The sequence below is a fragment of the Sus scrofa genome, chromosome 16, assembly GCF_054392235.1.
Source record: "Sus scrofa isolate SSC_HxYL_T2T_F1_AM1 chromosome 16, Sscrofa_HxYL_maternal_Yorkshire_Landrace_v2.0, whole genome shotgun sequence".
Taxonomy (NCBI): domain Eukaryota; kingdom Metazoa; phylum Chordata; class Mammalia; order Artiodactyla; family Suidae; genus Sus; species Sus scrofa.
In genome coordinates, this window is record NC_139398.1 from 64,325,312 (window position 1) to 64,350,404 (window position 25,093).

Below are 25,093 nucleotides of genomic sequence, written 5' to 3' on the forward strand. Positions count from 1 at the left end.
TAAATAGCTCAGGAGCTTGTAATGTAGACTTCTTTTGACCTGTGGTTTGTCAGCCTTACAAGTAAGACATTGTCAGGCCACTCATGACTTTTACTGGTATTTAATTACTTCACATTACCCATTTCCTTTAATCTTAAAAATTATTATTATTATTTTTTTATCATAGACTGACACTCTGGCTTGTTTTATTTTCATTCATTTACGTTTGTTAATGTTTCTCCTAGGTGAGCAGTTTTCACACTTGTCATGTGAAGACCTGTCAGGGTGTTGGTGGTGGTAGTAAAAATAGTAGCAGTTAATACTTACTGGGCATCTGCTCTGTATTGAGCACAATTCTGAATGCTTTACATGTATAAACTCATTTTCACGGTCACCCAGTGAGATAGGTACCCTGATTCCACTTTACTTACCTGGAAACTGAAGGATAGAGTAGTTAGGCAACATGTTCAAGGTCACACATCTAGTAAGAGTCAGAGAGACAGAGGTGAGATAGGAATCTAGGCCGTTCGGCCTCAGAGAATGGGCTTCTAATGTCTGTGTCTCATTTAGAGTATCACCCAATGATAACAAGAGAGGCAGAAATCCGGAAGACTAAAACTATATATTCTGATTTCAAGGGAAAGGAAATCATTGTTGTTGAATATCTATTTCGTATCTTCTGTAGAAAAGAGTCTAGATCACAGATTCTATGTTAGCCATCCAAGACTATCTATCAGGCTCTTTCCCAAGAGGACTCAAGGTGGGGTTCGTTTAAGATTATCTTCCAGAACAATGCTGTCCCAGTAGAACTTTCCACAATAACGGAAATGTGCAGTATCTCAATCTGGTAGCCACTAGCCTCATGTGGCTATTTTAAAATGTGGCTCTGTGACCAAGGAACTGAATTTTAAATTTTAATTAATTTAAATAGCCACAAATACAGCTTTAGAATTTACCTTCTTCCAAGGTCTGGTCCTGGATTTAACACCCTTAGAAATCTCATCTGGTCAACATGCCGAAAACCTTATCCCACGGTTGGACTTAAATTCATTAACCCGCTGTGCAAGACTAATGTGTAAAGCCAGTATTGCAGTTTATTCATATATATTCATATGTGCACACTGTCATGATGAATATGACTTTTCTGATAGCTAGATTTGCTAATTAGGTCTACGTAATATTGTTTCAAAAAAGAAACAGTAGGGACCTGAAAACTCAAGCCAAAAGACTTTACCTACCAGGTCAGAGCATAGTCAGGTGGTTAAGTTAGCAAGGACTTGGCCAGGGAACGGGCTCGAGACTGAGAAAACATCATTCAGCTATCACTTTGGGGGTGGGTAGTTTTCCCTTTTCTTTTCTTTCTTTTTTTTTTTTTCAGCTTCTCTGCTTGCCTTTACTTCCCCAGTCCTTTTCTGATTACGCCATTCATTTTAGGCATGTTAATACATTCAGCCTGAATGCACTCTTATAGGTCTGGAAAGCGCTTTGTGTTCCTTAAGGCACCTTTATTGCTGTTGGGATCCATTTTGCATTCATTTTTGCCTCTAAGAAAGCGGTTGAAATTTCTTCGCTTCGCCATGGCCTCTTTCTGCTGAAACACACTTACTAGCTTATTTAGTTTGGTCATATTGTATAGGGTAGACTAGGAACATACTCAAAAAATATACCTGGTGGTACATTGTCTTTGTATTACCTCATGTTATGGAATGAGCTTTTTTCCCCCCTACTTATTACACCATTACTTTGGGACTTGTTCTTGATCCTTCTTTCTTCAAGTAGAAAGAGTGACATAGCCAGATTTGCATTTTAAGAAGTTAACTTTGAAGGCGTGTGCGAGATGGAGACTCAAGGCAGGGGAACCAGTTAGTTCCAGTGAGCAATGATGAAGGCCAACCAAAGCATTGACAGGGTGTGGTGGAGTGGACTTAAAAGAGATGTAGGTGGTAGGATCTACAAAATTGGGCATTAGTTTTAGGAGTAAGAGATGGATGGAATATAGTATGAATTTTAGATTTTTGCCTTGGATGCCAGAATGGATGTTTGTTCTCTTTTCCAAAATAGGGAATACTAGAAGAACAGACTGGGGGGAGTTGTGGCGGGAGGAAAGAATGAGTTCAGTTTATAATGGATTTGAGTTGACTATGGGTGAATCCTTTAAAAGGAGAAATATCTAGTAGGAATATTGATCTGGAGCTCACTAGAGAGAGCAGGGATAGAAAAATTGGGGGGATATTATTTAGCCGCAGGGGTACCTAACTTTACTCAGTGGAATTATAAGATTACCTAAAGATTGAGGAATATATATCTGTGTATGGAAATGCTAATATAAAGCAGTGAGCTACAACTAAGATTATGAGGTCAGATGTGGCGTTGATCAAGAGATGTTATCACTCTCTCCTTTCCACTTTGATCTGGGGGTTTTTACAGCCTTTTCCCAATCAGCAAATTAGCCTATTATGTTTGGATTGTGATTTTTTTTCCACTGTAATAGTTTAATTAACAGAGGTACAGTTTTTGAAATGTGTTTTTTAAAGCACCATGTTATCACTACACATCTTATGTACATTTATCAAATTCATTTCTTTGCATCTGGTGACAAAAACAAAGGAAAAATAACCTAAACAGTGAATGTTCTTGATCAAGCATGAAACGGGAAATGAAAATTTGCTCTTCTGTCCGCCTGTCTCAATTCCTGATGTTTCTCATCTAGCTCTGATGAGTGTGATTATAGTATTTTAAAAACGCATTTTTAACGTCACACCATGAGACATGAGGCCTAAGTACAAGCCAGCTGTTTAATCTACTAGTTAGTTGAAGAAACAGTGAGCTGTTCAGGTGCTGGAGTGAAACTTAGCTGTGTAGGAATTATTGAGATGGTGGGTCAGTCCCGTGTGGCATATACTTAAAAGATTTTTGAGGCAGATTTTTACTGTATGCTGTTTTCACCTTTTGCACTGACTTTAGACCCTAATTCCCGGGTGAACTTATGTATAACTCCACTGTAATTAGGTTTTGGTAATGCAAGCGTGGTGATAGGAAGACTTCATCACAGCTAGAGTCAATCAATACGTGAAAAACTTTTTTGAATACACTATGATGTCTATGGTACACATCCATAAGGTGCAAAATGAGTGAAATACATAGTAAGGAAAAAGTCTTCCATTCTCTTTAGCTCCAGCTACTCAACCACATTCTTGTACAGCCTTCATATGTAGGGGTTTGTGTGCTGTACAGGTGGTTCTGCACCTGATTTTTTTTTATATATATCTAAAATATGACACAGTACCTTTCATATCAGTTCCTGAAGAGTGCTCAAGTTTTTTGAAGAGATAATTTAAAAAGTTGCATGCTGATTTGTATGTGTTATATTTTGTGAAACCAGTCTGGACTAAAACACATAGAGGTTATTCCAGTCTTTATTTGCTATTATACGTAATGCTGTAAAAAAATAACACCTGCATTTCACATATGGAGGAGTATGTCTTCAGGACTGATTCCTGGGAGTAAGGGTCACTTGATAGGTGCTTTTACAAATCTGATAGGGTGTTCCTGGCATGGCGCAGTGGAAACGAATCTTACTAGGAACCATGAGGTTGTGGGTTCGATCCCTGGCCTGGCTCAGCGGGTTAAGGATCCTGCATTGCCGTGAGTTGTGGTGTAGGTGGAAGATGCAGCTCGGATCTGGCATTACTGTGGCTGTGGTGTAGGCTGGCAGCTGTAGCTCGGATTAGACCCCTAGCCTCGGAACCTCTATATGCCTCGGGTGTGGCCCTAAAAAGCAAAAAAAATCTGATAGACATGGCCACATTGTTGTTAAAGAGTCACATTACAACAATGTATACTCTCACAGGTTTTGTTTTTTGACACTCATGGTGTTACATTGGTTTTAAGCTGGTTGCTATTTTAATTGTTCTCTTTTTTTCTCTCATAACTTTTTATTATGAAGAATTTCATACATTTGTGTATATATATGAAATAATATATGTTAAATAAATATATATTAATATATAAAATCAATATATTAAATAGTTGGGGGAAGCAATATATATTAATATATATAAATTAATATATATTAACTAGTTAGGAAAAACCAACAAACACCTATATACTCTCTCCACCTAGTCTCAACAATTGTTAACATTTTGCCGTATTTGCATCATTTCTCTGCTCCCTCCTCGGTCCTCCCTTCTTCCCCTCCTCCCCCACTTCCTCCATCTTTCTTCTCCCCTTTTTGTCCTTCTCTCCTCAAATACATACTATTTTTTGTTGTTAAACAATTAGAACTAAATTATAAACATGAAACCTCACTCTAAACATTTTAGCATGTATCTCCCGAGAATGACAGTCTCTTTTTCTCTCTCTAAAAACACAAACATGCATACTATATATGTATAGTTTATCTATATCTCCATATATAACCATATATTAAATGTAGCCATATATATTTTGTTTTATATCTATAACTATAATACTGTTTTTATATCTATGAAAATGAAAGTAATTCCACAATACAATAACAAGTAAATTTAAATTTTCCCACTTGTCCCAAGAATGTCTTTTCTAGCACCTTCCTTGAAGAAACAAAAACCAGGATCCAAACAAAATATTTTTGTTTGTATTTAGTTGTGATGCCTCTTTAATTTTTTTCTTTTCAATAGTCCTTTTGCCCTTTTCCCGAAATTGATTTTTTTTTAAGAGTAAAGCTCAATTAGTTGTCCCGTAGGGTGTGTAACATTCTTCGCCTGTTTGAATATTTCCTCATGGTGTTATTTAATTTGTTTCTCTAGCTTCTATACTTCCTGTAAATTGGAAGTTGAGAAGCTTGATTGCAGCCTATTTAAACATTTTGACAGGAATGCTTCATCATAGGTGAAGTGTACTTTGCTTTGAGTCATGTCTGGAAGCACTTAATGACAGGTTATCCCATCATGAGCTATGCTAAATTTGATCCCTTCACTGAGGTGGCAACAGCCAGATCTCTCCATTATTAAGGTACAGTTTTATCCTCTGTTATTAGAAAGGAGTCTGTGGGACAATGTTTTGGCACCTTGTAAATATCCTCTTCCATTACAGCCCTTGCACCCAGTAGTCTCAGCATCCTGATCCTGAAATTATAGTTAAGATACAGTTAAGTTATTACAGTATAAGATACAGAATTATGGTTTTCTGTCATTCCAGCTACATTTATTAGCGAGCATTCACAGAGGCCAACCCTGTTTCTCCTCCTTCCTTTTGTGTATCACCATACTCTCATGGACTTATATTTATTCAGTTTGTTAACAATCAGTTACAATCTTTCTTTTTTCATTTTTTAACTTTAACTGAAGTATAGTTGATTTACGATGTTGTGATCATTTCTGCTGTATAACAAAGTGATTCAGTTATATGTGTACACACATCCATTCTTTTTCAGACTCTCTTCCCATACAGATTATCACAGAATATTGGGTAGAGTTCCCTGTGCTATACAGCAGATCCGTCCCCATTGGCCAGTCACTACCTATACCACAGTGTGCATATGCCAATCTCAACCCCCCAGCCCACCTCCCCACCCCCTTTGGTAACCACAAGTTTGTCACAGTCTTTATTGATGTTCAGTTTTGGCTAATGAGGGTCCCTTCAAGGTAACTTCTGCTCCCTTTTGACATGAGCCCATCAGTTTTGGTATGTTTCTTGGCTTTCTACTTTCCCTACACAATCAGGAATCAGCCATTTGTCCAAGAATCTCTGGTTCCTTTTAGTGGGGGATGGTGTTTATAAACCAAAACCAATACTGTTGAGTTCTTGTTGCTTCTAGATCCTTTCAGTGGCTAGAACTAAGAAGTATATCCTGCACAGGAAACTCTACCCAATATTCTGTGTTAATCTGTATGGGAAAAGAATCTGAAGAAAGAATGGATGTGTGTATACCTATAACTGAATCACTTTGTTATACAGCAGAAATTATCACAGCATTGTAAATCAGCTATACTTCAATAAAACTTTAAAAAATAAAAGGAACCGTAAGCTCTTGTTAATTCTTTTCTTTTTGTCTTTTTAGTGCCGCACTTGTGGCATGATGAGGTTCCCAGGCTAGGGGTCGAATTGGAGCTGTAGCCGCTGGCCTACACCACAGCCACAGCAACATTAGATCTGAGCCATGTCTGCAACCTACACTATGGCTCATGGCAACACTGGATCCTTAACCCACTGAACAAGGCCAGGGATTGAACCTGTGTCCTCATGGATGCTAGTCAGATTTGTTTCTGCTGAGCCACAATGGGAACTCCTTTTGTTAGTTCTGATTCAAATTTAATATTACAGGGGTCTTTTCCTAAACCTGTTAGCCTTTTGGTTTTCAAAATCTAAGGGATCATATCTATGTAATGGCCATCCAGTTGAAGTACTAATTGTTGTGCAAAAAAAGGACAGATAAATAGCTTTAATTCATTCATTATTGAGCATGTAATTGAACAGGTAGTGTGTGGTAGTGTGGGGAATACAGAACAAAATCAGATATGTACCTTGCTTGCAGAATCTTGCTATCTCTTACACTAAAAAATACAATGTGAAAACTGGTCAGGATCATGAGAGATGGACATACAATGTGTGGGAGCTATGGAAAAGGAGGGAAATTTCATAAAGGAAATTTTTAAAAAGTTACACTTTGAGGCCTGAGCAAAAATTACACATGGATGTGGATGTGTTGGGGCAGAGGAGGGATTTCAAGGCAAAGGTAACTGAATGAACAATAGCTGGCAGGCAGTCACCTCACTTGTCGGGAAGAACAGGCGAGGAAGCAAGTAGTTCTGTGAATTGTTGGAGTGTAGTTTGCATGAAGTGGTTGAAGCAGATAAATTTGTAAAGCAATTATAACCAAACCTTGGGCTTTATCCTTTAGGTCATAAGTTACAGATAAGTAGTCTGTGGATAAATAGAGATCCATAGATGTATTTTATTTGGTCTGCATAGTTTTTTTTTTTTTAAATTAAGACATTTCATATCAAAACACTAATTTCTGATTTTGCCTGAAAATTGGAACTGAGTAGTGGCTGCCTTTTTGAGTCTAGGCTTTTACTTTCCTGGTCACCATAGCTCTTAAAAGGCCTTCTTTACTTTTGAGCTTGTCATCCCTTGGCTGAGAGGAAGGGTGAGGGTGGTGGGTGTGGTTTGAGAAGAGAGGTGACTTGAAAGTTTGAGCCAAATCTGTGTAGTCAGTTTGGAGGATGCAGTGGAGCAGGGAGACCAATTAATAGACTGTTGAACTGTTTCAGGGAAATCACAAGATAGGAACAGATGGTATGGAAAAGGAGGAAATAAGACATTTTAAATGTAGGATACTTAGATTGTATTGATACGAGAAGTGTGTGTGTGTGTGTGTGTGTGTGTGTGTGTGTGTGTGTATTGAAAGGACTCTAAACCAGACTCTATTAAAACATGAAGTCCTGTTTCTAAAAAGCTTTGCTTTCATAAATCAGTTTCTGGAAGTTAATCACATATTTTTATAATCTTTTGGTTAATTTTGGAAGACAGTAGTAATAGTTTCATGCATTGTCACTGCGTTTAGTTTGCAATATGCAAATAAGTCTTCAACAAAGTTTGACTTTGGCATGGCTTTATTTTTGAAAGTTGTGTATAAAGTGGATATTTACATTGTGATTTTAAAAATCACTTTGCTTACATTATGAAACTCAGTTATCAAGCAAAAATATTAGCAATGCTAGTACTTATTTTCAAAGTGCTGGCTGCTTGTATTTAATTTTCCCCACAGTCTCTGCAAGAATTTAATCAAAAGGATAGTGAGTCAATCAGGAACTGTCCCATAGACTTAAAATTATATCTTTATTAAAACCATATATAGTATTAGTAAGTGTTTTGGAAATCTTCCTTGTCTGGTTGGGGCATGATTTTATCCAGTCCCATTGCCAATGCCATTACTCCGGATATTTAGGAGCACCCCCAGCTCAGATAATCCGAGGGAAGGAGACATGAGGAACATGAAAACGAGCAGACTGGGAATGAGAGTGACTCACCCGGACAGGAACCACACCTGGATACTGATTAAAAAGCTTCCAGCTTCAAGGGATGATCAAAGATTCGTTAAAGGGCATTTGTATGTGTGTGTGTACATATACATATATATATATATTTTTTATTGTGTTTAACTTACATATAATACAGAGCACAAATCTAAAATGTACAGCTCAATGGGTTTTTTTATGTATGTATACACTACACTGTAACCACTACCCAAATCAAGATGGAGAACATTTTAGAGCCCTTTGAGGGCTTTTATTTTCTGTGCCTCACCCAGTCAATAAACCTTCCCAAAGGTTTATTCTGGCCTCTTTTACTATAGGTTAGTTATGGCTGTTTTTGAATTTTAAATGGAGTTATACAGCATATACTCTTGTGTTTTTTACTCTACTCCTTGCTATTATGTGTGAGATTCATCCATTTTTGTTGTGTTTAGCAGGTTTTTCCCCAGTGCATAATTCCATTGTATACATAGTCTGTGGTTTGTTTATCTAACTGTTGATAGTTAGGTTGGTTCCAATTTTTGGCTGTTATTACGAGTAATACTTCCAAGGTGGACATAAATACTTGGTTCTTTCAATTATAAAAAACCCAGAGTGAAATTACTGGGTCAGAGCATAGGTATATGTTTAGTTTCAGTAGATTTTGCTAAACTGTTTTCCAAGCGCTTGTGCAGATGTTCACACTCACCTCTAAAATGGAGAGTTCCAGTTATCTCTTGGTTTTGCCAATGCTTTTTGTTTTAGCCATTCTAATAAGTGTGTACTGGTATCTCTGTTGTGGTTTTGCTTGTTTATTTAATCAGCTTATTGATGTATAGTTTACATGCAATAAAATGCACTCATTTCAAGTATACTGTTTGAGTTTTGAAAATAACCACAATCAAGATAAAAAACATTTCTGCCCCCTGAAAACTTCCTGCAGTCCCCTTTGCAGTCCCCTCACCGGCATCCTTGGTCTGGGGTAGCTTGCTTTCTATTACTGTAGATTAGTTGTGTGTGTTCTAGAATTTCATATGGATGGAATGGGTACAGCACGTGTATACTGCATTTACTCTTAGTATGTTTGGCATCTTTTGCCCAGCATGCCTCTGAGATTCATTCTGGTTGTATGGGTTGTTTGTTCTTTTCTCTTGCTTAGCAGTATTACATTATGGCAAGTGTGCAACAGTTTTGTTTATCCTTCTCCTGCTGATGAATATTTGGATTGTTTCCAGTTTTTGGCAGTTAGGAATAAAGCTTGCATGAAGACTTGTGCTCAAATTTTTGTTTGCATAATTCTTTTCTCTTGCATCTACCTAGGGTGGTTTTGCTGGGATAGAGTGTAGATGTTTGTTTAGTTTTTCAAGGAACTGCCAAATCTTTTCCCAAAGTGGCTGTATATACTTAAAGTTTCTCCAACAATATATGAGAGGTACAGTTGCTCTACATCCTCATCAGCACTTGACATTGTTGTTCAATTTTAGCCATTTTGATAGGTGTGAAGTAGTATTTCATTGTGGTTTTAATTTACCTTTCCCTAATGACTAATGATGTTGAGTGTTTTTTTTTCTCATGCCCATTGAGTATTTAGATATCTTGTTTAGAGAAGTATGTGTTCACATCTTTTGACTCTTTAAAAAAAATTGACTTGTCTTTTTCTTATTGATTTGTGGGAGCTCTTTATAATAGACTAGAAATAAGTTCTTTGTCAGATACACTTACTGCAGGCATCTTCTTTTGGTTTGTGTTTTCAATGTCTTAATATTGTCTTGATGAGCAGAGGCGTTAATACTAATGAAGTCTAATTAATCAATTTTTTCTTTCATAGTTACTGTTTTTTGTGTCCTGTTTATGAAATTTTCTCCTAGTCTAAGGTCTTAAAGATACAGTTATCTTCTAGAAGCTTTATGGTTTTACCATCTCAAAATAATTGTTTTTTTTTTTTTTTTTGTGGTTGAGATCAAGATTCATTTTTACTTTCCATGATTATCCAATTAGCCCAGTACCAGTATTTGCACATACATTAAAAAACTATTGAAAAATTGTTGAATAAGAAACTTATATTTTCTTTTTACAGAAGTAGTCCATATTTATTATAGAAAAATTGAAAATAAAAATTACGTAAAATAAACAAAAAGAACAAAATGTTCCCTTGATAACTGCCGTTAATATTTGGTATAGTTCTTTTATTTTCCATACATATTTTTTTCTTTCATGTATGTTTCATGTTTGTTTTTCACACATAAAATTATTTTGCAAACTGCCTTTGAAACTCAACAGTGTTTGTAATGTCTTTCTGAACCATTTTGTATTTCTTTATAATATTTTGAAGGAGTACCTAATATACATAAATGTGCAAATGGCTAAGCTGCTCTTTTATTAACATTTATTTCTAATTGATAGCAAATTAAAGCTGGATTGCTCTTTCTTGTAGTTTAATCTTTGAATAAATCCGTTAGTATTACCTTGGGGTAAGTTCTAAGAGGTGGAATTGTTGGGTCAAAGGGTGCACACATTTTTAAGAGCATGTGTATTTTATGTAGCCAGAGGTTTTACCCACTGTTAATACCACTGTTACTTATATGACCATGACACAGCAGACCAACCATATTATATGAAAGGGCTGTTTTCTCCGTGTTTATGCCATGTCAGGGTAGTAATAATTTTTTTAAAATCCCAATTTGGTTAAAGAATTAAAAATTGATTTCTTTAAGTACTAGTGGCATTGGACATATTTTTCGTGGGTTTGTGGCTGTTTATGTTTCTTTTGTGAAGAAGCGGAAATGTTTAGATTAGCTGTCGTTCTCCTCTGCTGATTGTCCATCCAGGTGCATCTGGGGAGTGTCGCGGAAGGAAGTCACGGGGTGAGGAACTTCTGAGTTTGTTGTGGCTGCGGCAGTGCCGCCCTTTTTGATGAAAATGGCCATTTTCGTTAGAAGCCAGCTGTAGGAGTGTCTGCTTTACCCAGCAGACTGTGACAGGCTTAAGCCAGGTCCCTGCCCAGGCAAACCCCTGGCTCCAGGTGCTCTGCATGGAGCTCTAGGATTGGTCACGTATGGCCTCCCTGACAGCTTCTCGCTCCTACTAACCTTGGTGGCTTTGAGCTCCAAGGTGAGCTTCTGCTGGGAATTCCTTCCACTTCTCAGGTAGACAGTGAACCCTATTTCCAGTCCAGTTTTTTTTCCTTCTCTTCTTATTTATATAAATTTCTTGAAATTGTCTTCTATATGTGGAAAACATCCTTGAGAGATTTCCAGTGCCACTGTCTTTTATTTTGATGGTTGATTTCAGTTGTATAGTCAGAAACTCCAGCCTTGACACCTCTCTTTTCCTCCTGAGCCTTGTCTATTTTTGCTCTTTTTCACCCTGGCTTTCTGTCCTTCAGTCGCATTGATTTTTCTCCCACTCCTTCCTCCAGTGCACCAGATTCTGTCCTGACCTAACAAGCATTATGGTCTGTTTTTTGTTATCAGGGAGGCTTCACCCTTAACTCTTTTCTTGCCTGTTTAACCTCTGCTTGTCTTCTAGCATCAGTTCCTCAGGGATTGTGTCTGGGTCCCCTAGAAATCCCTACAGATGAGATTCCCTTTGTCACATTCTTACAGCAGTCAGTTCTTTTTCTTCACAACTGTTAACATAATTGTAACTGATACATGCATAATCCCCACTAAACAGTCACTCCCTTATTAAGAAGGTAATTTCCATGGGGGCAGTCTCCATCCTCTCTGTCATATCATATTCAGTTCATAGCATTTCCCCAGCATGTAGCACAGTGCATGCCATCCGATTGCCCAGTTGAATGAAAGAAATTTAGAAACGCAAATGAGAATCACCATCTTGAATCAGATGTACTTTATTTTTTTAAACGATTTTTATTTTTTCCATTATGGTTGGTTTCTGGTGTTCTGTCAATTTTCTATTATACAGCAAAGTGACCCAGTCTCTCTCTCTCTCTCTCACACTCACACATACACACACATTCTTTTTCTCACATTATCCTCCATCATGTTCCATCACAAGTGACTCGATATAGTTCCCTGTGCTTTACAGCAGGATCTCATTGCTTATCCACTCCAAAAGCAATAGTTTACATCTATTAACGCCAGATTCCCAGTCCATCCCACTTCCTCCCCTTTCCCCTTGGCAACCACTAGTCTGTTCTCCAAGTCCATCTGTTTCTTTTCTGTGGAAAGGATCATTTGTGCTGTATATTAGATTCCAGATATCAGATGTACTTTAAAATGAATACATTCACTCCATTTAATGCTTGTGTTTTCTGTTTCAATGTCATTCTTAGTTTTATTTACTTATTTTTTATTTTACTTCAGTTTTTTGACGGCTCTGTGGCAAGTGGAAGTTCCTGGGCTAGGGATCCAACCTACTTCATAGTGGTGATCTGAGTCACTGCTGTGACAACGCCAGGTCCTAAACCCACTGCACCACAAGGGAACTGCAGCATCTCTTAGTTTTAAATGACTTGGTCGTGAAAATTAAGCTGTTGGCATCAGAAACTCCTTTCAGAAGATCAAAAAGCATAGCTTCTCTCCTTTCTGCCTCTAACAGATATTAAAACCTATCATTGATTTCTGCTCTGTCCAGGTAGTCTTATCTCACTAATACTTCAGCTGTCATTTTCAAGGAGTTGTCAGCTGCTATTAACTGCTAACCTTTTCTTTCCTTGGCTTTCCCATCCTTTCCCCCACTGCCTTTTGTGTGTGTGTGTGTGTATGTGTGTGTGTGTGTGATTAATAGAATCACTATTACTGGGAGTCACTTCCCTAGGTCAAGTAAATTTAGTGAGTGCTGAATCTAATCTCTTCCTCTTGAAAATTCACTTGATAGTTGTCATTTTAATAATATGTTTCCCAGCATTTCCCAAACTTTCTGACCCCAGAACTCCTTTCCTCCTTTATTTTGCTTCAAAATGATACAACCCAAGGCTATTCTTTACTATGTTTGTGCATTTCATTCCAACTCCTCTTATTCACCAAAGGTTCTTTTATCACCCTGCCAAAATAAGGAGGGAGGGAACTAACACTTGTTAAATGCTGGATTTACTTCTTCTATTCCTTTTAACCTTCACTGTAACCTTGAAAGATAGGATTATTTTCCACATTTTAAGATGTGAGGAAATGAAGGCTGAGAAGGGAATTATTATTATTTTTATTTATTTATTTATTTTTTGGTCTTTTTGCTATTTCTTTGGGCCGCTTCCGCGGCATATGGAGGTTCCCAGGCTAGGGGTCTAATCGGAGCTGTAGCCACCGGTCTAGGTCAGAGCCACAGCAACGCAGGATCCGAGCCGCGTCTGCGACCTACACCACAGGTCACGGCAACGCCGGATCGTCAACCCACTGAGCAAGGGCAGGGACCGCACCTGCAACCTCATGGTTCCTAGTCGGATTCGTTAACCACTGGGCCACGACGGGAACTCTCAGAGAGGGGAATTATTTTTTTGCTCAAGGTCACATAGTGAATCTTTCTCTTTCTCCGCCTCCACCCCCCTTCCTAACTATCTCTACAAAGCATTGTGCTCTTTCTCATTCCTGCCTAGGGTAAGAAAGGGCACACTCTTCTGATTATTTTAGATGCCGCACTTCTAGCTGTCAGCCAAGTTTGAGGAGTGTTAGGTGGCAGCTTGGGACTCAAAAGACCAGAGACTCTAGGTTGTAGGTGAGGAGTAGTGGATTGTCAGTATTTGGGGAGATTGAGAAGAAAAGGGGGGAGCCTTGACTACTCCTGCCCAAACTGCCTCTGTAAAGCTCTCATGCTTCCTTTTCTTCATCATTCATTTCACCCTTAACTCAGTCTTTTCTACTTTACTGGAAGTCTAGAGTGGCTTTTAACAATAGTGTAGTAGCTAACTTATTGAGTGCCTGCTTTGGATGTAGCAGGTGTTGTACCCGTCTAAACAGCCGGCTTGCTTATTAAGGTCATTTACTGTTAACCTGGGATCTTAACCTACCTCTGCCTAAGGTTCTTTTTTTTTTTGCCTTTATGAATTTTTCATAAGGGTAACTGACCCTAAGCTGTTAAAATCTATGAAATAATGGGTTTGATATGCTAGTTGTGTATTTGTTATAGTATGTATTTAAATTAGATGTATAGCAATTTAACATGAAAATATTCTTATGTGTCACCAAAACTCACCTGAATATTAACCTTTGGAAACATTGCTGTAGTCTACCCTTTTAACTTTATTTAACTTTATTCATGAATAGATCAGTATATATCTGTAAAAGATATGGACTTAGAAACAAAAAACTGTCTAAAAAACACACACATACAGAACACACAGTTCCATTATCATACCTAAAAAATTAACAGTAATTTTTAAATATATAGTGTTTGTATCTGTCTAGTTGTCTCCCAGATAATTTTTATTTTTTTGTCTTTTTAGGGCCACACCCATGGCATGTGGAAGTTACTAGGCTAGGGGTCTCATCAGAGCTGCAGCTGCCAGCCTACACCACAACCAGATCTGAGATGCATCTGCCACCTATATACTATAGCTCATGGCAACGCTGGATCTCTAACCCATTCAGTGGGGCCAGGAGTTGAATCCTCATGGATACTAGTCGGGTTTGTTACCCCTAAGCCACAACAGGAACGCCCACAAATGATTTTTAAATTAATAGTCTTTATTTTTTAGAACTTTTTTTTTTTTTTTTTTTGGTCTTTTTTTGCTATTTCTTGGGCCGCTCCTGCGGCATATGGAGGTTCCCAGGCTAGGGGTTGAATCGGAGCTGCAGCCACCGACCTACGCCAGAGCCCCAGCAACGCGGGATCCGAGCCGCGTCTGCAACCTACACCACAGCTCACGGCAACGCTGGATCCTTAACCCACTGAGCAAGGCCAGGGATTGAACCCGCAACCTCATGGTTCCTAGTCGGATTCGTTAACCACTGCACCACGATGGGAACTCCAAGAACAGTTTTATATTTATAGAATAATTGAGCAGATAGTACAGAATTCTCATATCCGCCCCCTGCATAGTTCTGCCCGTTATTAATATCTTAGATTCCTATGGTCATGAGCTGATATTGATGCATTGTTTTAACTATAGTCCGTAGTTGATTCAGGCGTCCTTAGTTGTTACCTCATGTCCTTTTTCTTCTCCAGGATCTCATCTAGGATCCCACCTTATATTCAGCTGTCATGTGTCCTTAGGCTCCTCTTGGTGTGCCAGTTTTTGATGACTTTGACAATTTTTAGGAGTACTGGTCGGGTATATTGTATTGCTCTCTGTTGAAATTTGTTTTGTTTTTCTCATAAATTTTTTTTGGTAGTTTGTTTTTTCAGTTCAGGAGACAGACTTGGTTCATACATTTCATAGAGTTAATAGTCTCTCAAATCTCTTTTAATCAGTAAAAATTGCCTCTCCCTTCCTTTTTTTCTTGGCATGTATTTATTGAAGAAACTGAATTGGTCATTTGCTCTGTATAGCATCACCAAATATGAAGTTTGTTCATTATATTCTTATTAGGTCTGTGTATTCTGTTCTCATTTGTATTTCTCGTGAATTGGTAACCATATCCAGAGGTTGGTTGACTTTAATGTGTTTCTCTATCAATTAAAAAACAAAATAAAACAAAATCAGAGCTCGTGCTCTCTCCACTGTGCCATGGTGCTTTCTTATTTTTGTGATAGTTTCTCTCCCTTCCAAGTACATCATTCTTTTTCTTTTTGCCTCTTTACAGCCCTACCTGGGGCTATGGAAGTTTCCTGGCTAGGGGTGGAATTGGAGCTGCAGCTGCAGGCCTATGCCACAGCCACAGCAACACTGTATCCCAGCTGCATCTATAACCTATACTGAAGCTTGCGTGGCAATGCCAGATCCTTATCCCACTGAGCAAGGCCAGGGATCGAGCCCACATCTTCATGGCCACTATGTTTGGTTCTTAACCTGCTGAACCCCACTGGCAATTTCTGTACGTCATTCTCGAAGAAACAGAACTTTTATGCATTTGCATTTTTCTGAGTTAAAAACTACATAATTTATTAATGGTAGGTAGAGAAGCAGTAACCTGGCTGTGGGAATATCCACATGTGGTTGCCAATTTTGCTAAGGACGGCAATGACACATTTTACGGTGTTGACAATCAGTATTAGAATTTTATTCCTACAGTTTTAAAATTTGTCAGCTTTTCTTTTTTTCTCAGTTCAGAAATATGACTTTTGCTACTGTTAGTATATACTTAAATCTTACTTTATTAAAAAAACAAAAGAATTTGAGTGATTATAGTGACAGTGTAGGAAGCTAAAAACAAAGTGGCTAAATGAAGATGAAAAGAAAAATAAATGTAGGAAAAAAAGATGAAAAGTGATGCCAAATGCATAGAATAAGGTTAGTTGTTACAGGAGAGGCACAGGTTAGGCTCTGCTTGTAACAGCAGTGTTCTGTGTCCATAGCAGTTGCAGGACTTTGGTAATCTTAGATGATAAGTATATTCCTTGCTCTAAGGTTATTTATTCATTTGGTGTTTGTACTTGGTCTCCCAACCTCATTGCTTATTTGGAATGAAGCGCCTATGAAGAGGTGGGTCAGGTTTCTCAGTATTGGGTTTCAGGGCTCTTTGGAAAATCAGGACTCATTTTTTCTGTTGTAGTCTGTTTCTGCATTCTTAGTGTTTTGTTTAGCCTATCCTATTGTATATTTTTTTTCTTTCTTTAGTATCTGGTGTAGGATATTCTTGGAACATTTAATTTTGAATACTTTTAGTAGAATCAGATGACTTCATGGAAAGTAAATATAAATTTAAGAATGTTTCATTTATGGAATATCATATCTTTAAGACCATGGCCATGTCAAATACCTTTTTGGCTTTGCCTTTTTTACTTGAACTAAATAGTTAAGGTTTGTTATGATTTTTTTTTTCCAATTGAAAATGCAGAAATCCAGAATGTGTACATGCATGTGTAACGAGGTCACCTTGCTGTACAGTAGAAAATTGACAGAACACTGTACACCAGCTATAATGGAAGAAGTAAAAATCATTATAAATTTTTTTTAATTAAAAAAAGAGAAAAAAAATGGCAGAAATCCCAACTTAAAGCTGGCTTAAGTTGAAACAGGGAATTTATAATTTGAAAAATCCAGAGGTAGATGTGGATTGAGGTTTCTTCCTTAGAATGTGGTCCCTTCTAGTACCAGCTCCAGACTCTGCCTTGGAGCATGAGGGTATCAGCAGCTCCAGCTTTCAACCTGTGTTCAGGCTCAGTGGGGAAAGAGTTTCCTAGTGGCTCCCATAGAAGTCCTGGGATTCAGCTTACAGTATGTGCTTATTTCTCAGTTACCTGTGATTGGGCGATATGGCCAAAAAAACAAGTGTCTACCATCAGCCCTTTAAAATTATAGCATTATATTTTTCTGTAGCCTCTGAATCAAATTTTTGTTTTGCATGTAAACTTTCTAGACTTTACATGTTAATTGTTGGATACTTTAACAAATGCTTATTGAGTTCCTACTTTGTGTATGCATTCTTAGGACCTGAAAACATTACATTGTAAATTGGTAAATTGACCAATTGCTTGTAATTATTTTTTATAAATTATTTTGGAAATAAGGTACAAATTTTACAGGGAAATTTATTACTTTAAGTGTCTTCCTGTGGTTTATAGACCAATTTTTGGTTTTTGAATTAGATTAGTTTCAAAGTAAAAGTAATATTACCCTTTCAGCCTTTTTTTGCTCACATCCCAATCTTGGTATCTGTTTTTATAGTTTCTCTTTAGACTTTCAATTCATCACTTATAAGAAATATGGATTCTGGATTTTTTTTTTTTTTGTCTTAAATGCAGCAGGAGATGTGCCTATGAGATTTGTCTTCTTATGCTCCTGTCAAGTCTATGTTCTCTCAGCACTAATGAAGAATTTATTTTGATGACATCTGTGTTCTGTGCTTTGTAGAACATCTTGACTGACTGTTTATAGCTGAGTCATACAGAAAGTTACCAAAACGATGGAGTTGAACAGGGTTTTTGACAAAGAAGTCCAATATCTCTTACATTTATATGGGGCCTTTACATCTTACTTCATTACTTCCTTTGTGTGAGAGCTTGCAGAGTGTCGTAGTCTACCTGTGTTCATATAGACTTCTGCAGAAAGAGTCCGTAACTTGGAGGTTGACCTTATCGTAGCATGTGTTTCGCAGCAATTATCTGCTGTTGAGACCAGGTGCTTTCAAGTGGGTATATACCAAAAGCAGCATGTGAGAGATTTAGAGGACCTGGGCTAGAAAAATATTTGAAGGTGGACAAAGCGTTCTCTATAAGGTCCCTTTCAGCTCCAGAATTTTAATGAAATCTCTAGCTTCAAGCAGTGAGAACTCCCCTTACCCAGTTGCCTGCAGGAAACAGACAATGTGAAGGGAATCAAAGACATCCTTGCTGTGCAACAAGCAGCAGGCATCCTTGCTGAGGCAGTCCTAGCCCCTGGCTGAAAGACAGATGCATTTGTTCTTAGAGCTCAGTGGATTGTGAGGCACACAACTTCATTCTTATTCGAAACTGAGGTCAGCTTAGGGTATGAGAACAATGGACTGAATGAGAAAGTAGAACAAGTGCAAAGTTTAGTATAAATTTAATTAAGGGATGATAAATCCCTTTATATCTGCTGGCTTGGACAACTTTTCATGCTGATCCTAGCTAAGGAAGCAAAATTTTGATTACCATTATTTTCTAAATCACTGTGTGTGTGTGTGTGTAAAACTTTAAACATTGGGACTTTACCAACTTGGAAAATGTGTTTCTTTGGAATAGAGGTCTAGGTCTCTGAAAATAAATATGCTTTTGAGAAATGAGCAGTATTTAGAAAGTATTAGAGGACTTGTTTAAAAAGTGTAAGGTTTGAATTCAGAAGGTTTCTTAGCGGGATCAACTTTCATTCTGTAGGTGCCATGAAACAGGAAGCGTATTAGATGGTGGAAGCTTAGAAAGTCTTTGGGAATCATTTTTAAAATACCATTAATTAGTGGTGTTTAAGTTTTAATACTTTTGAAAGCAGTGAAACTGCATTCCTTTACAATATTTTATACTTTGGAAATTGAGCCATCTTTCTCCCTTTAATGAACTGGGAAATAATGTAGCATTATTTCCAGAAATAATTTTGATACCAGAATATTTAGTTTTGAGATTTCTTGTGAGGTCTTTTGAAGCATTTAGTGTACTGGCAATTTCAGTAAACTTTTTTGAATGAATAATCAGTTTAAAATGAAAAAGTTAAAATAGGATTATGATGTGGTCTGACTATAATTGAGTCAAATCCATTAAAAGTAGATGTAATAATATTCCTTAAGTCATCTTCCTGACAGTGATATTTCTTCCCAGAAAAAAAGAGAATATTCATTATATCAGGAGGAAAAAAATGTTTTCACTTTCTATATGTCCTAATGTTCTTTTTAAAACATGGTGAACTTTGCACTTTCATGTAAGACCATGAAAGTAGGGTAAGGATTTTGGCTCAGTATCTTGTAAGGCAGTCAGATCTTGTGCAGGCACTTCTAGAAATTCTCTGATTAAAGGTTTTTGGCTTTGTGAGAATTGGTAGAAGGTCTAGGAAGAGGTGCTGCTAGCACCTGTGTCTGGATTGGTAAAGGAAGGGGAAGTTGGTCTGACTCAGAGTGGGGCCAGATGTCCTGGTATCGATAGTGAGAGCAGATGTCTTTCGGTTCTCAGAGGACATCTAAAAACGAGATGAGTTTTTAGTTCTTTCACCTGAAAGTCCTCTCAGCTGTCACGCAGTAGGGAGTGTGGATTGTCAGATATTTAGAAGTGGTAGCTTCATAAGACCAAACACCAATACTAAAGAGTTTTCTGGCTGGGTATCCTCAGCTATGTAGAAGCCACAGGCATTGAAGTGAATTTTGGGTCGTGTCTTGTCACCTCGGAGTGTAATCAAACTCTGAGAGCCAGCTTAACCTCACCTGCTCTCCGCTTTCATTGGAGAATGGCCTTGAATCATGGGACTCACGGGAAAAGTTGCTAGGACCAGATCCCCAAGTAACAGTGTAGAAATGCCAGTTACTCAGTTATGAGATGGCCTGGAGGAGAAAGGAGTGAGAAACTTGATGAATACTATATTGCCAATTGTATAATGGCGTCATTGAAAAAATTACGGTAGACAAAAAGAATAAAAAGTAAAAATCACCTGTATTCTGTATTTTTATATGTATTTTATATCTTATTAAATAAAATGGGATCATAATATAAGTCCTGATTTTTGGCCTTTATTCGCGTATGGTCTTTTAAACTTTTTCAGTGTATTGTAACTTTCTTTTCATTTGTTGTAAACTTCTGGGTCAGTAAATATACTTCTATAATTTTATTTGGTGGACACATAATATTCTGTCTTCTGGATGAGCTATAATTTAACCAGGCTCTGTCATTGGGAATTTTTTTGTTTGCTGTTTTGACAGTGATGTGATGAACATTTGAGCTGTATTTTTAGACGTATCCTTATTTTTACCTTTAGTATAATCTCCTATACATGAAATTGCTGAGTCACTGGTGTACATGCTTTTCAAGTCTTCAATATGTATTAATAAGTTGCACACAAGAGGTTGTGCCAATTATGCTTACATCAGCAGTATAGGTGAATGGCTAGTAGGTAAATTCGAAAATAAGAGGAAGTTGTTGCTTTAGGGAGTTTAATGTCCAGCAGAGGAAGTGACAGGGAAGAAAGTAGGGATTTTGGGGTCAGATGGAATTGCAAGTCTGCTGCTTTTGACCTCTGTCAAGTTATTTGATGTCTCTGATCCTTAGTTTCTTCTGCTTTAAAACTAAGATACCAGAGGTAGGGTACCAGTTAATGAGATCATGATAGGTGTATAGTGTCTATCTGGCACATAGTAGGCACTCTGAAAATACAAATTTGCATCACCCCCTTCCCAAATTATCCTTTTTTGGGGCGTAAATTTTCATTTAACATTTTTTTTTAAATGAAAATGAGGTTAAAATCATGGTTTAGTGGTCTCCCCTAGTCCTGAACAGTGTTCCTAATTGGACCAAAGATGCTAAAGGACTAAAGAGGTACTTAGTTTAACTCTTGTTTAATTCTCTTCAGTCTCAGGATTTGTGGATCTTGGATAAACCCCATTGGGACTGCGTTCAAACTGTTCTGACCTGGAGCTTGCTGGTGGAATCTGTTCCTTCTTGGCAACTAAACTTCAGACTGGTCCTAGTAATACTGAGGACCCGGGTGGCTATGCCGGAAATAGATTATTTTGTTACATCCTGTTCTGTGTCGTGCTGCTTAGAATAGAGATTCCGCTTCCCCCTCATACATCTAATCCTTCCTCTCTCCAGCTTCTGTAAGAGCTCTGAAAAACCTGGTGACATGTTTGAATCATGGCTGGTAGTTGTGAAGAGGACAAGGATGATTTTTTTCCTTTGAAATTACTCAGGAATAAGCTGTTCTCATTGTGAAGCCCACTTCTCTTTCTGAAGGTCACTAGGTAAAATATTTTTCTAGCACTTAGCATTTTAACTTGTTTTAAACTATAGGTATTTGAGATAGACTCATTAATTCATAGGAAAAGAATTTGTTTTTATTTAAATCGTCAAGCTACTATTTGTAACTTATAGCAACTTATATAATTAGTGATATAATTAAACAAAAGTCAAACATCAGTTGAAATTATGCATTATAGTGTAGTAATATTATAAGTACTATAGTTCATTAGAGAAAACTTAGAATATAAAGGTGAATAAAAATTAAAAAGAAAAATTACTCTTTATCCCTCTTCCAAAGATAACTGTGAAGATCCATTTTAGTTTTGGGTTCTGGTATCTTATTTTAGATAACCATACAAAATGAGATAATTATCTGGACATTAAAGGTCTTTTCTTTCTTTCTTTTTTAAATAGTAGGGTTTAAGGGAAGTTTGGGCTCTGGTTTGAGTCCTGATTCTACTACGTTTGGTTAGATTTGAGTCTCTAAAACTTGACAGAAAGTAAGTTTCAGCTTTTCTGATTCTTTCTCATTTCATTGCCTTCTTTTCCCTATGTGCTTTTCTTCCTATAACGTATTTCCGCCTGAAAGTACCTTATGGTTTATTATCTATAAATATGTAGTTCTACAATACAGTTGCTAAGAATTCAAGTATTAACTTTCTTGGTTATATGTCACAGGGTTCCTGTCAAGTTCTATTACAGTAAAATACCACTATAAGGAAAAAGAAAGCCTTTCACATATTGAGGCGTGGACCATGTTCACTTCTTTAAAAGGCTTTGAAAGATGTCTTGAAATTATGAATTAACTTTTATTCTACAACTTGATGATTGTATTATTGTTCTTGTTTTTAAAAACAATACAAGGTTGTTTGGTGAGAGTTTGTTGTTTCTTGTAGGTTGCCCGTCAAATATTTTAAGAGCAGGAGCCTACATTTCTAATCTTAGAAGACACTTTTAAAAGCTTTGTGGCCCTATTTTTGTTACAACTACTGCTGCCTCTTGAAAAGCAACAGTCTGAGAATTCAGACACAATAGGATAGTTCTTCCTTTGGATTAACTTTAATTCTTGCTTTATTTGCTTTGAGATGAGGACAGCCTCCAGTAGAAACTGAATGGACACTCTGTAGCTCTGACATCCAGGTTTAGAGAGCTAGAGTTCTATAGTCTTCTTGAGCCCACCTACTGTATCACTCATTCTTCAGGACCAAATCCCCACTCCTGAATAGAGATTCCCAGTGGAGAGTGTGTTATCACCAGATGGTTGCCATGAAATAAATCCCTTTCGCTCCTTCTATATTTGGTAGCTCCCATTTCATTGTCATGGCACTCTGTTTTATATCCTTATCAGTATGGCAGAGTGGGAGTTTTATTGGAAAAAAAGAACCTAGATTGCATATTGACTTTAGACATGTACTTCCAAAGGTAAGAGCTGGCCCTGTGTCTACTCTTTGTAGCTCAGCTGAAAGCAATTTGCATTAGTTGTAAAGTAAATATGAGAGAATGCCTCATAAGCCCTCGAATAATCAGTAGACTTAATCTCTGTCACACCTCTTTAACATGCTCTTCTGCTGCTGCCAAAGGTCATGCCTTTGCTTAAAAGCATTTAATAGTTGTCTCGTCTCTAGCAGTGGTTTGAATATTAAAGTTTTTAATGTCTCATTTGAAGGACTAAAACAGTTCTAAACACTCTTATTTCACAATATCTCTAAAAGCATACATGGGTTTTGTAGTTTACCACTTCTCTTTATTATTGCGTTATTACTGAGCAGACTTCTTTCTTACTGCATGTGGCAAATGTTTCCCACCTGTTCTGGAAACATAGCGTCTTTCTTTGATGCTTCCTTCAGTTAGCTTGGTTTTGACTCAATAATAGCTTTATTTCCTACCTCTTGGTCTAAGAACCTCACCCCTACCCTTGCCAGTGTGTTGCATGACCTGCTTCTGTCCCTCTGACAGATATTGTTGGAACAGTATGGATGCTGAGTTACAAAAAAAATCTTGTACACGTTGATCAAAAAAATTGGACCGTGCATCCTGGGAAGGATTGGCTGGTCACTGGTGAGCTGTAGTGCACAGTATAAGAGCTGTTGTCCTACAGGATGAAGTCTTAAGTTTGATGGAATGGTATAAGGGAGGCCTCTGTGATGTGGCCCCTCTTTATTATCTCTCTAAGCTTTCCTCATCTCACACTTAAATGCTTTAGGCATGTGAAATTAATTGCAGGTCCTTGAATAGGATGTGCCATTTCTTAGCTCTTTGGCTTTGCTTATTTATTCTGCTTGGAATCTCTCTCTCCTTTTCTCTTGGATGTTTCCTACTTATCCTTTATGGCTTAGTTCAGGCATCCTCCTCCTTTGAGTGTGTTAAGACTATATGTGTGTGTGTGTGTTGTGTATACACACTGTACATTCTCAAGATTCCCTCCAAAGAGCTCCTGGAGGAGAGAGAATGTCTTAATTATATTTCTGTCCATAGATAGATATAAGTTCAGAAAAGGTTTTTTGGTTTTTTTTTTTTCTTTCTCTTTTTAGGGCCGCATCCACAGCATGTGGAAGTTCCCAGGCTAGGGGTCAAATCGGAGCTGCAGCTACGGCCTACACCACAGCCAGGGCAATGCTGGATCTGAGCCACATCTGTGACCTACACTGCAGCTCGCGGCAATGCCAGATCCTTAACCCCCTGAGCGAGGCCAGGGGTTGAACCTGTGCCCTCATTGGTCCTAGTGGGGTTGGTTACAGCTGAATCACAACAAGAACTCCTAGATAAGTTTTCTGTTAAATACTATTTAAGCAACTCAACTTGGTTATCTCAAGCATGATGATAGGAGGTAATGGTTTTGTGAGAAGTGGTTTAAAGAAAAAAAATTGGGAGATTTACAGAAAACCTATAATAAGGACTATTTCTAAATCAGAGTGACATTAGAGGGATGATTAACATAAAATACCTCTTTGAGTAGGTTTTGAAAGAATTGCCTCTTTGAGAAGGAATCAGGGCAAGATATTCAAGACAATTCCATCTAGACACAGACCAGAGTTAGCTTTTGTGAGTTCTTAAAGCCAGCCAATCAGAGGACAAGGTGCCTGCAGCCACTTTTCCCTTTTGATTTGTGGTTCCTATGGCAATAGGAAGAGAGCCTAGGACATTTCTCTCCTACCTCTTTTAATAACTTTTTGCTTTTGAAAAGTGCCAAAAGCTATTATTCTTGTCTTTACTGACTTATAGTGTTTCTCAGCATGGTGGCCCTCATTTTGGTTTTTGATTATATAGTGAGTATGACAAAATTAATAAGCACTATTAGTTTCCTTGATTAATGTTATTTTCTTTGGCTATAGAATGTACAAATATAATCAATCTAATTGAGTATTTGCTGTTAATGTTAGAAACCCATGTAAATCATTTCCTGTTCTCTGTGAACAACCCTAAGTCAGAATACTGGTCATTACAAGTAGCTAAATGTGAAATTATAACAAACATTTCTTAGAGGTTTTTACCCCTGAAAAGCCTCTCTTTTAAGCATTCCATTGTAATACCCCTGAGTTTCACTTGAGCTTGAGGCTGAAGTCTCAAGAGGAAAGAGGCTTAGTTTGTATTGTTGGCTTAATAAGTAGGTCAGTAAGTGTTTGTTAAAATTCGTAAATACCCATGGTATCGGGGTTAAGTTCTTC

General features: G+C 37.5%; 1 protein-coding gene across 11 annotated transcripts in view; it reads left to right on the forward strand.

Annotated features, from left to right (window-relative positions):
• Nucleotides 1–25,093, forward strand: part of FBXW11 (F-box and WD repeat domain containing 11) — a 125,148-nt gene that overhangs the window by 10,702 nt on the left and 89,353 nt on the right. The window lies entirely within an intron of this gene.